Source organism: Centruroides vittatus, unplaced genomic scaffold, assembly GCF_030686945.1.
Source record: "Centruroides vittatus isolate TY-2023 unplaced genomic scaffold, ASM3068694v2 contig_755, whole genome shotgun sequence".
Lineage (NCBI taxonomy): Eukaryota > Metazoa > Arthropoda > Arachnida > Scorpiones > Buthidae > Centruroides > Centruroides vittatus.
In genome coordinates, this window is record NW_027122491.1 from 1 (window position 1) to 12,105 (window position 12,105).

Sequence of the window (12,105 nt, forward strand, 5' to 3'; positions counted from 1 at the left end):
GGAAGAGACTCCACTTTCAAGCACACTATCCAACTGTCTCGTTCTCCACCATTCGAGCCTTCAGGTCCTTGAAAAGGCAGCAAGCCTTTTGCACCTTGTTGAACGTTGCTGTATTGTCGTTGATTGCAAAGGAATCCATAATGGGTTCCATTGTAGTGTACCAAATATGTATGCCCGCCACTGTTCATGTCTTAATCACTTCGATTATCCGGCCGTAAAAACTATAATATTAAGAAAATTACTCTTCGTAATATTCTTGATACTCTTCTTGGTGTTTAAATTAACAGCAAAATTGAACACGAACCTCTTCTTTACAATTATATGAAATTCTAATTGTGGTTGTTTAATGTGCGACGTTTAAAGTACTGTACATTGTATTTCCTGTTGGCCTTGGCGATAAGATAATATAAAAATTTATTTTTTGAATAGAACTTCAGTTTATGCCACAGGAACCGCATGAGTTCTATTTACGTAAATTCAATAGCAGCTTTCCAAGAACCAATACGATTGTAATCTCATAGTCTTATATAATTTATGACCGTAGAATAACAGAACAAAGAGCCCACCAGAGGCAAAGCGGTTCTGTTCCCTGAACACTAGGAGTTTGGCTGTGGGTTCGCACCTCGCCAAGACCCTTAGTCTCAAGTTTTTCGTGTAGTACTCGAATTTACGTCATCGAACTCACTCGTGTTACTATGACTTACATAATTAGTAGTCTCGAGTTAAACCCATTAAGCAAACTCGAAAAGCGAGCGGAAATACGTCAAACTTGGTTACGTGTATCGTTGAGCATGATGGGATTGTTTACAATGCATTTGACTTTGCGACTATAATGATTCGACCAATCAACTTAACTGTAACAAGTTGTAAACGAATCAACGTGAATTGAGCGGCTCAGTTACCAAATCGATTAACTCCACAAAACAAAAATTATTACGAAGAATTTCTTTTAGCCCTTGGTTTAATTAAATTAATTAAATATTTACTAATGTGGGGTAGATAATAAAGACTCATCACACCAGCGATAATACTCAGGTATCAATATAGTACATTTAATAAAACAAAAGGGGAGGTATTAATTGGTATTAATATAAAAAGGTTAATACTTAAAATTATACAAGACAAACAAACTGCTATAAAGGTATAATCAGTGAACATTAAATGGGTGCAGAAGAGCAGACATAAGAAGGCTTCATAATTGCTACAAGATAGCTTGAGGTAAGGGTTACATAACAGTAGGAAGATGGTGTTCGAAAGTGGTATTACTACAAGGTGCAACGTTATGAAGGAGGTATAGTACAGAAAACATCTGGTGACTAACTTCTTAATGGCCAACCTTCGTTCGATCACTTCTTAATTAGTTTGCACGTGTTACAGTTACCTTTGTTTTATAGCGATATAGGATTATTATCAACAATAATAATATAAATTATATTATATAATTAAACGAAATATTCGTCGGTCTTTTAAACAACGAGACACCTTCAAAACGTTGGGTGTTGTAACACGAAAAACTCGAGACTAAGGGTTGACGAGTTTATTACCATCACCGTGATTTCGTTTTGTAGATTAATTTTCGTACAGTAGAGAGTCGTTAATCGGAACGCTGGTAATCGGAATAGATGGTAATCGGAACGATTTTCAGTCGGACTGTGTCGTGCTGAATCGAACGTTTTTGATACTAGATTTACTTCTAAAGTATAATTTTCATGTTTTTATATTCTTCAATATATTTATTTTGATTGTACAAAATGCAGAAATAATTTTTAACGATACGATAGCCTCGATTATTATTATAAAAATTTTCGTTAAGGCTTAAAATCGACGAAAATTCAACACGAAGCGACACGCAACGGAGAAAAATTCAACACGAAGCGACAGGCAAGAGAGAAAAATTTGAACATCGGACAGGTTAATATATTTTTTTGTACAAAGTCAATAATGGGAACAAATGACTAAACTGAACACCCCCAGTCCCCAATTGATTCCGATTTTCGACGCTCTACTGTATTTACTAAAGTTTATTTAAACATTATTAGATAAGTGATAATAGGTATTTTTTTTAACTTTAGGTAAATAATAATTCTTAAAAATGACAAATGAAATATGTTTTATCTAAATACTCGAAATGTTTCTAATTCGAAATATTCGGTATTCGAACACAAATTCATGAAAAAATCGTTCTGTAATCGCTGAACAAACGAGGGCTTTCTATAATAAATTTTCAATTAATATCATATTTTTATTTTGTCAACCATAAAAAATGATTTATAATAAAAATAAAAATGAAGACATTGTTGATATTTTTAATAAGTTCAACAGAAATGCTGAGATGACAACGATACTTTGTAAAAACGCCCTGGTTTACTTAAAAATTATATTAACGCATAATACAGTACTTTTAATTGTGATTACTAATTATATATTGATTAAAAATAAATTAACGATTTCCTTTAATAAACATAGTCCTTTTAGTAACGAAAAAAATTGTATGCTATTCATAAGTTTTCAAAACTTACGAAAAAAATTTATTTACTGTTAATTAAATTAAAAACAAAGAAATGGATTGAAAAAAAATGGCAGAAAAATACTCCACTGCATTGGAACTAAAAGTCATCCGCCGTCCGCGACAGGATTCGAACCTGCAATCTTCTGATTCGAAGTCAGACGCCTTATCCGTTAGGCCACGCGGACTTGTAGCAATCCATCAACGTATGTATACTCGTGTGTGGCAAAGTAAAATTAATTAAACATGAAAAACGGAGGAATGGATTGAAAAAAAATGGCAGAAAAACACTCCACTGCATTGGAACTAAAAGTCATCCGCCGTCCGCGACAGGATTCGAACCTGCAATCTTCTGATTCGAAGTCAGACGCCTTATCCGTTAGGCCACGCGGACTTGTAGCAATCCATCAACGTATGTATACTCGTGTGTGGCAAAGTAAAATTAATTAAACATGAAAAACGGAGGAATGGATTGAAAAAAAATGGCAGAAAAACACTCCACTGCATTGGAACTAAAAGTCATCCGCCGTCCGCGACAGGATTCGAACCTGCAATCTTCTGATTCGAAGTCAGACGCCTTATCCGTTAGGCCACGCGGACTTGTAGCAATCCATCAACGTATGTATACTCGTGTGTGGCAAAGTAATATTAATTAAACATGAAAAACGGAGGAATGGATTGAAAAAAAATGGCAGAAAAACACTCCACTGCATTGGAACTAAAAGTCATCCGCCGTCCGCGACAGGATTCGAACCTGCAATCTTCTGATTCGAAGTCAGACGCCTTATCCGTTAGGCCACGCGGACTTGTAGCAATCCATCAACGTATGTATACTCGTGTGTGGCAAAGTAATATTAATTAAACATGAAAAACGGAGGAATGGATTGAAAAAAAATGGCAGAAAAACACTCCACTGCATTGGAACTAAAAGTCATCCGCCGTCCGCGACAGGATTCGAACCTGCAATCTTCTGATTCGAAGTCAGACGCCTTATCCGTTAGGCCACGCGGACTTGTAGCAATCCATCAACGTATGTATACTCGTGTGTGGCAAAGTAATATTAATTAAACAAAAAAAACGGAGGAATGGATTGAAACAAAATGGCAGAAAAATACTCCACTGCATTGGAACTAAAAGTCATCCGCCGTCCGCGACAGGATTCGAACCTGCAATCTTCTGATTCGAAGTCAGACGCCTTATCCGTTAGGCCACGCGGACTTGTAGCAATCCATCAACGTATGTATACTCGTGTGTGGCAAAGTGAAATGAATTAAAAAAAACGGAAAAATAGATTGAAAAAGAATGGCAGAAAAATACTCCACTGCATTGGAACTAAAAGTTATCTGCCGTCCGCGACAGGATTCGAACCCGCAATCTTCTGATTCGAAGTCAGACGCCTTATCCGTTAGGCCACGCGGACTTGTTGCAATTTATCAACGTATGTATACTCGTGTGTGGCAAAGTGATATGAATTAAAAAAAACGGAAAAATAGATTGAAAAAGAATGGCAGAAAAATACTCCACTGCATTGGAACTAAAAGTCATCCGCCGTCCGCGACAGGATTCGAACCTGCAATCTTCTGATTCGAAGTCAGACGCCTTATCCGTTAGGCCACGCGGATTTTTTTTTTGTTTTTTTTTTTTGTTTTTTTTGTTTTATTATACATATTTATTTATTCAATTACTTAATATACATCATATGCTATGAATTAATTTACAATTACAATTACAAATGTCGCTTGGTTATATGACTGACAATAATACAATAGTTATCATATCAGTACAATACTTATACTACTATAATCGAACATTTATCAATATAATACAATATCATATTTTAATACAGAGACTTTTGCAATCAATACTGGGCGAGCAGGAACTACCGTTACTTAAAGCTATTATCCCAGTCTCTGTCCATTGTTGGTGGTTTTTCCATTTATCAAAATTTTTCTGATAGTTTACAGTTTCGATTAACTGGTTCAATCTACTTTTACATTTTTTTAACGTTATTATTTGCGTTACCATTGTAAAATACGCCGAACATCTGCTCTTCCATATTGTGTCGATTACTGTAATGATTATAGAAATCATCTGCTTAGAGTATCTATACATTTCTAGTCTACGTACTTCGCCAATGGTAAGTGGAATATAAACGCTGCTTTTCTCCCTCAGGACTTTCCAAATTTGAGAGGTGTGGGTGCACTCAAATATTGCATTCTGAGTGGTTTCAGATTTATTACAAATCAGACAATTGCTGTTGTTTTGCAAACTTTTATTCGTTTTCCATTCATTAGTCTGAAGACAGTTATAATAAATCCTTCAATAAGTACTTTTTGCTCTGTTGAAGATCGGCAATTTGAATACGGTGTCTATTATTTTATTGTTTAACAATTGTTGGTCGAGTTCTATTACCTGGGGTTTGGATATTAAAGTATCTGCTAGCATCCAATATAGTTTCTGGGGCTTTGTTGTAAAGATCATCTCGTCATTAAAATAGTTTGTTAGGTGTTTATAGCAATGTATTACTTCTTTTAATAGCATCGGTATTCTGTACCTTTTTTCTAATATTTTGGTGCTTACAATTAAGTTCGGAATTAATGGTTGCAATAGACTTATTGCTATAGGTGTCCAGAGCGAATATTTGTGTAAATTATCGATTAAGGTAACTCTACTAACCATGGCTTTTAGAGATACGTCTAGTAAGGCCAGACCCCCATTTTCAGTGTCATTATGGATCGTCGATCTTCTTATCGGTTCGTAGCTAGACGACCATACGAATTTTGCTGTTATTCTGTTGATTCTTTTTGCTGCAACTTTTGTGAGAGGTTGCGTTTTCAACAAAAACCAGAAGGGCGTTAGAATTTTAGTGTTTGCTATTTTTGCTTTTCCAAACAAAGAGAGATTTCTTCCACTCCAACAAAAAACAGCTTTATTTATTTTTTGGATTATTTCGTTCCATTGCTCATTGGTATTTGTTCCTATTGTCGTCGCAAGGATTTTTAGGTTCATGTTATTCCAAGTAAACCCACCATAAGTATTAGGTAAGTCAGTCCATGCCCCAATCCAAAGACGTTTACATTTGTTTGGATTAATTGCAGGTCCGGAGGCTTGTTCAAAATCTAGAAAAAGCGGTTTTATCCTGTCAATGCTATTCAAACTCGTTAGGACAAGAGTAATATCATCTGCATATGACACGTATTTTATTTCTGTGTTTCTGTTATTTGGTGGGCGGTACCCACAGAACAAGGGACTGGACCTTATATAACAAAATAACGGTTCTATACTTGTTACGAAGAGCAGCATGGATAGGGGGCATCCCTGACGTACAGAGCAGCCCACTTCGAGTTTATCAGTCAGGTTTTTGTTAATCAGCAGCTGGCTCTTTGCACTTTCATAACATAGCTTTATTCAACTTGTAAATTTTTTCCCCACGTTGCAGTGTTCTAATATTTTCCACAGGTATTCATGACACACGTTATCGAAAGCTCGCCTTAAGTCGATTTGAAGGAAGCAACACGAATCAACGTCATTTTCAATGAGGTCGTAGATAGTCTGGGTCAGGAGGATGTTTGTGTGGATGCGTCGTTCTTTTATTCCACAGGTCTGCGCACTATCAATGAGACCTGAGATGACTTTTGAAACCTATTGGCAAGAATTCTTGTTAGAATTTTGTAATCCGTGTTTAATAGGGATATTGGCCTCCAATTATTGATTTCTTTTAGGTCAGCCATTTTTTGCGACTTCGGAATGAGCGTTATTATTCCTTGGCTGAAGTTTATTGGCACCTGATCATCTGATATGATGGAGTTAAGCATTTGCACTAGCTTGTTGCCAATGATTGGAAAAAACTGTTTGTAGAACTCCACGGGTAGGCCGTAAGGGCCCGGTGCTTTATTGTTGGGCATAGACCTTACTATTAAAGAACATTCGTCGTACGTGATGTCGTTATTTAATGAACTGCTTTTGTCATGCGACAACACAGGCATCAGAGAGATAAATTTGGTTGCACTTTCTGGAAAGTATTGCTTTTTTGAGAATAGCTCTTTGTAGTAGTTTAAGAAATGAGTCTGATAGTTTCCTTATCAGTGGTGATAGTACCATTTATGTTGAGTTCTTTTATCGCTTTACGTTTAAAACACTTCTTTTCAAGCTGATAAAAGCGCTTAGTTCGTTTTTCTTCCATGCTATTAAGCTCTACCCGAGAGCGAATGAAGGCGCCTTTCAATTTTTTTTTCCTGCATAAGCCTCAATTTTTGTTTCGCATTTTCGATTTCACCGATGTGACTTCCCGGGTGTAGTATTTCCTTTGCATATGCTTCTTTTAGTGCATCAATTAACTTCAGGCGACGCAATCTTGCTTCTGCCTTTCTTTGCGCACCAATTTGAATGGCAATTCTTTTGATTGCACTTTTAAATTGTTGCCACCATTTAAAGGAGTTTTCCTCTTTTTGATTCAATATCTGTGTTGTCGTTTCAGCAAGAAAATCAACGTTTCTGAGTAAGGAAGAGTTAAATTTTCAATAAGTCCATCTATCTGGAGCGAGTTTCTCCTGTAGAGAGAAGTCAATCCATAATTTGACGAAGCTGTGATCGGACAGATAGGACGGTTCTATTTCCGAAGAGATTGTGCATAAAGTAATTTTCTTAGATACATAAAACCTATCTAACCGAGAGTGAGCATTGTTTTGATGATACGTGTACTCTCTTCTGTTAGGGAAAAGGTGGTGCCATATGTCCGTCAAATCATGCTTTGCCTTTAGATGCTTGAATCTTTTCCTCTCTAGCTCGTTTGAGGTTGAGCCAATTCTGTCCAGTTCTGATTCTACGAAGTTATAATCTCCCCCAATGATTATCTCAAAAGGGACGTCCAGTAACTGTTCCAGTTTAGGAAGGAATTCTAACCGACTTTTCGAGTTATTCGCCGGGAGGTACACCGATATAATACGCACCACCTCGCTACAGCAAGCCACATCACACAATGTTATACGACTTTCGCTATCATTGGCGGTCTAGATGATCTGAATATCTTTTTTAATTAAAATAACCACCCCTCTGCTTTTAGAGTCTCCATTCGACCAGACAGAGTTAAAATGATTATGAATTCTATTTTTAAACACGGTGGCATTCCAGTTGTCACTAAGTCTGGTATCTTGCAACAGAGCCACATCTATGTTGTTCTGCAACAAATACTGTACTAAAAGGTCCTGTTTGTGGTGAACGTTGAGCCCGTTTACATTAAGAGTTATGATGGATGCTTCGCATCTTGGGGGAACAATCATAACCTCTTGTTTGTTACGAACCGTTGTCGGCACGTTTTCGGTTACCCCCGAGAGGGTTCCGTCCGATGCGGTTAAATTTTCGCAATCCATTTTTTCTTGATGTATTGTGTTTAAAGCTTCGAATTTATTCGTAGTTACGACAATGTCTGCCGTATCACAATCCTTTTGAGTGTCTGATCTAGTCCTATTTTCATTATATTTGACCGATGGAGTAATCTTTAGTTTCCTCCTTCGTTTTTTCCTTTGTTTATCAAGAGGGCTTTCAGGCGATGACTCACTTCCGGAGGAGTTTTGCTTCTCGTCAGCGCTTAATGGTTTCTTGTTAAATTCTTCTTTGTTGTTTTGTTTACTTGAAGATGCCGCGGGCTTAACCGTTGCTGATAACGGTGGCATTGTCTCCTTGCTTCCTGCCTTATTGTTATCCGGCTCTTTGTCAACAGCAGCACCCCACGTGCTTTCGACAGTCGTTGCCGAAGCATACGTTTTACCAATACAATTTTCGGTTAAGTATCCAAATTTTTTACATGTTTCGCATTTTTTCGCGACACAATTTCTTTTGATATGACCAAATTGTTTGCATCGATAACATAGCAATGGCCTGCCCGCGATGACAACCGATCCAGTCATACCTTTCACCCTTATAAAATAAGATAAATCTTCGGTATTAATTCCCTGTTTGAGCTCTAACCATATTCGCCTTTTGTTCGTAAGGACATGCTCCAAGCCGGGCACCGACGATTTTAAGAATTCGCACTTTAAAATTTTTCCGTAATTTAAAAAGTGTCTATTAACTAAATCATGTGACAATACTGGCAATAGCCAATGTATGTTGATCACTACTTTCCGGTTTTTTATTGAAATTATTCGACACTTTTTACCTTTTACTTGTATCTCTCTCAAATTCAGTAAGGCATTTGCGCTATTTTCAGTTTTCATTACTATAATGTAAACATGAGTAACTATACTTGCCCCAAAATGAACAATGTCTTTCAGGTCGATAACACTACTCAGTGAAGGAACAAAGTCTTGATAGTCGTACGGTCCGTTTCCGGGGTCTACAATTAACAGTAACGTGTTTCTCCAGTCCGTGTCATTTGGAAAATTCAATAAACGCAGAATATCCTGGTCACATAAAGAACGGTGGTTTTCGCCACGTACAATTTAATCTTCGACAGTTGCATTGCACGACATTTTATGTCCTACTCACATTGCGGTTGAACCTTTGTTAGGCCACGCAGACTTGTAGCAATCCATCAACGTATGTATACTCGTGTGAGGCAAAGTGATATTAATTAAACAAAAAAAAACGGAAAAATGGATTGAAAAAGAATGGCAGAAAAATAATCCAATGCATTGGAACTAAAAGTCAGCCGCCGTCCGCGACAAGATTCAAACCTGCAATCTTTTGATTCGAAGTCAGACGCCTTATTCGTTAGGCCACGCAAACTTGTAGCAATTTATCAACGTATGTTTACTCGTGTGTGGCAAAGTGATATTAATTAAACAAAAAAATAGAAAAATGGATTGAAAAAAAATGGCAAAATGACATTGGTTAAACAAACAAAAAGTTATATAATAAAGCTTATTGAATCGTTTCGCAACAAAAAAACTCGCGACTCCTTACAAGATTTATTCGTTGTCTTTAACTAAAATAAACCTATATACAACATATAAGCAAATACGAAAAAAATGGCATAAGATTGACATACAAATGTAATCCTCTAGCATACACAATATACCACGTAATGCGAAACACTTTATCAATCCACACTCTACTCCATGGATTTTTCAACTGTTTTCCCCATGGGCAAACAGTTGATTTTTTTAGCAAGTTCGTTATGGGTTTGGTCAGGCCCACAACGAGGCTTCCAGGTTTCGAGAGATGGAGCTTGACAAGTCTTTACTGACCACCTCCCGAAAACTTCATGAGGTTATTCCAATTTGTCGGGATTCGATTTTGGGTTTCCAGAGTGGGAGACTGCCGTAGACGCAGGTTGAGACACATAAGTAGAATTCACTTGAAAGGTTAGCTAATAGAGTGTTGTTTTCTTATTTCAATGAATCGAGCCCAAGTAAAGCCAACAACCAGATTCATGGATTAAGCTACATCCAGTGGTGATATTCAGCAGGTTTGCACAGGTTCGGCCGAACCCGATGTTAAAATTTTCAGTTTCCCGAACCTTAACACGTAACATTTCTCAGTGGTTTTTTTCTTTTAAAAAATATATTGAAATATACGTATTATACTCTGTAACACTACTAAACTAGAGCGTTATACCCCGTTCGCACCGAGCATTTCAATCTAGATTGTGAGCAAGGTCGGGGACTATGCCTTGGTGCGATCTATCTCGACCGAAACGAGTTTATTCGCGATCGATTCAAGAGAGTTTTTGAAACTAGATCCAGTCATAAGAGAGATTTCACAATCTCACGCGTGCAAAATAATACAAGATGGCTGTGTAACACGTGTCGGGCTATGGACAGCGAAATTAAAAGGATATTGTATTTCGAGAGATGATGACATCTGTCTATTATTAGCAGTGCCATTCGGGGTGTAAAATTTCTTTGCCAAAAAAAAGGTCGAGAGCACTAATATCCTTTTAACAGTGCAACTGTCGGACGCTGCGCTACCAGTTAGTTGTAAAGGTAAACCGTGGGAAAATTTTCAAGAATTTTCCCACGCGTTTTTCTCGTTTCCGTTTAGGACAAAAAAATTTTAAACAGTTACGTCTTGTAAAGAAAAAATCGTTCTTTATTGTTACATAATTTTTTTATATGTGAATTTTTTCGCGGTAATTTTTTGCTAAAAATTATTTTTTTCAAATTTATATTAAATTCTTTTTTTGATTTTTTATCCGATACGATTTTTTCAAAAGTTTTTAATTTATTTTAAATTTATATAATTTTTTAAAGTTTTAGGCATTTAAGTCATGACGATTTTTTTTAACCTTCGAATCAAATTCAAGAAAATGTAATTGACAGTTAACAAATTTCATCCACAACAATAGATGACGTAAAAGTTGTTACGTTTACAACTACGACGCCTGGCGGCCTTTCCTCCCCAGACTGAAATGTGGGTGAAGGTCGTCTCGTGTTCTACTTTCTGTAGAAGTGACGTAATCATTGTAAATAAAAGAAAATTTCAGTATATCGTTTATTTAAAATTTTAAAATTCCTTGTTCAAATTTACACCGAAATATTAAAGCGAATTAAAATATTAGCATTTTGTAAATAAACTTACTTGACATATAATAAATTTAAATAAATTAATTTTTAAGAAAACAACAAAAAATGTAGAAATATTTTTATATTCATCTTCACATTTATAACATATGTTATCGTCATTGGTCGATATTTAATTTTAAAAACAATTTTCACAATTGGCATGCATCAGAAAAAGAAAGCATAACTTCCCTAAAACACGCTTCATTGAGAAAGTCCGCTTCACTCTGAAAAAGCCGACAGTTTTATGTCAGAAATCCAATGTGTGACCTACTTTCTCTAACGTAGTAAAACAAAGTAAGTTGCAGTACAACAATACACATAAACACAAATAAATTAGTAGCTCAATAATACATACTTTCATTTATATCCATATGTTATATCCAAAAGTCAGTTCTCCCAAATTGTCGAAAAATAAATTATTTTCAACTTTTCTTTTTGTAAAGTAGCATATTCTGAAAAACAAGTTTTATATTCAGCGTAAAATTTCCACCTTTTATCCGTTAAAAACAACGCAAAATGTACGAATCCACGTAATAAAAAATTATCGCAGTGAACTTCGAAAAAACCAGAAACATAGATACACCAGACTGCACTGTACAAAATTTTGCCACGAACTGATTCATATTTTAATGCACCTGTGAATAATTTCATCACATGACGAAAAGTTTTTGAATAAAAGCTAAAAGTTTTTAAAAATTCTTTCATAAAATCCGATGAATTTAATTAATACACAATAACTAGATCTGTTTAATAAAGATTAATAATTTTCCATTATAATTATGCAAATTAGATATAAAAAAGATCATCGCGCAAATTCTCCCGCGAACCATGGATGACTCTTACGTCATCTGGATTGAAGTTTCCTGCAAAATAGTGAAAATTTTTATATAATTATTTTACTAATCCAGTCAAATTTAAATAATATAAAATGTCTAGATCTGTTTAATAAAGATTAGTAATGTACTATCATTAATATGCAAATTAGATATGACAAAGATCACTGTGGAAAAATTCCCGCCAAGATAAAAATAGCTTTCGGTCACGTGATCACCAAGAAATACGCCTTAAATTTAATGTTTGTGTACAAATTAATAC

The 12,105-nt window shown here is 35.8% G+C and overlaps 8 non-coding genes across 8 annotated transcripts; all 8 read right to left on the reverse strand.

The window, feature by feature from the left end:
• Nucleotides 1-2,621: 2,621 nt before the first annotated feature.
• TRNAR-UCG (transfer RNA arginine (anticodon UCG)) lies at nucleotides 2,622-2,694 on the reverse strand. Its single transcript has one exon. It is a non-coding gene; the product is annotated as a tRNA-Arg (tRNA).
• Nucleotides 2,695-2,827: 133 nt separating this feature from the next.
• TRNAR-UCG (transfer RNA arginine (anticodon UCG)) lies at nucleotides 2,828-2,900 on the reverse strand. Its single transcript has one exon. It is a non-coding gene; the product is annotated as a tRNA-Arg (tRNA).
• Nucleotides 2,901-3,033: 133 nt separating this feature from the next.
• TRNAR-UCG (transfer RNA arginine (anticodon UCG)) lies at nucleotides 3,034-3,106 on the reverse strand. Its single transcript has one exon. It is a non-coding gene; the product is annotated as a tRNA-Arg (tRNA).
• A 133-nt stretch (nucleotides 3,107-3,239) lies between these two features.
• TRNAR-UCG (transfer RNA arginine (anticodon UCG)) lies at nucleotides 3,240-3,312 on the reverse strand. The gene has a single exon. It is a non-coding gene; the product is annotated as a tRNA-Arg (tRNA).
• Nucleotides 3,313-3,445: 133 nt separating this feature from the next.
• On the reverse strand, nucleotides 3,446-3,518 carry TRNAR-UCG (transfer RNA arginine (anticodon UCG)). The gene has a single exon. It is a non-coding gene; the product is annotated as a tRNA-Arg (tRNA).
• Nucleotides 3,519-3,651: 133 nt separating this feature from the next.
• On the reverse strand, nucleotides 3,652-3,724 carry TRNAR-UCG (transfer RNA arginine (anticodon UCG)). The gene has a single exon. It is a non-coding gene; the product is annotated as a tRNA-Arg (tRNA).
• A 129-nt stretch (nucleotides 3,725-3,853) lies between these two features.
• On the reverse strand, nucleotides 3,854-3,926 carry TRNAR-UCG (transfer RNA arginine (anticodon UCG)). Its single transcript has one exon. It is a non-coding gene; the product is annotated as a tRNA-Arg (tRNA).
• A 129-nt stretch (nucleotides 3,927-4,055) lies between these two features.
• On the reverse strand, nucleotides 4,056-4,128 carry TRNAR-UCG (transfer RNA arginine (anticodon UCG)). Its single transcript has one exon. It is a non-coding gene; the product is annotated as a tRNA-Arg (tRNA).
• Between the last annotated feature and the right edge of the window lie 7,977 nt (nucleotides 4,129-12,105).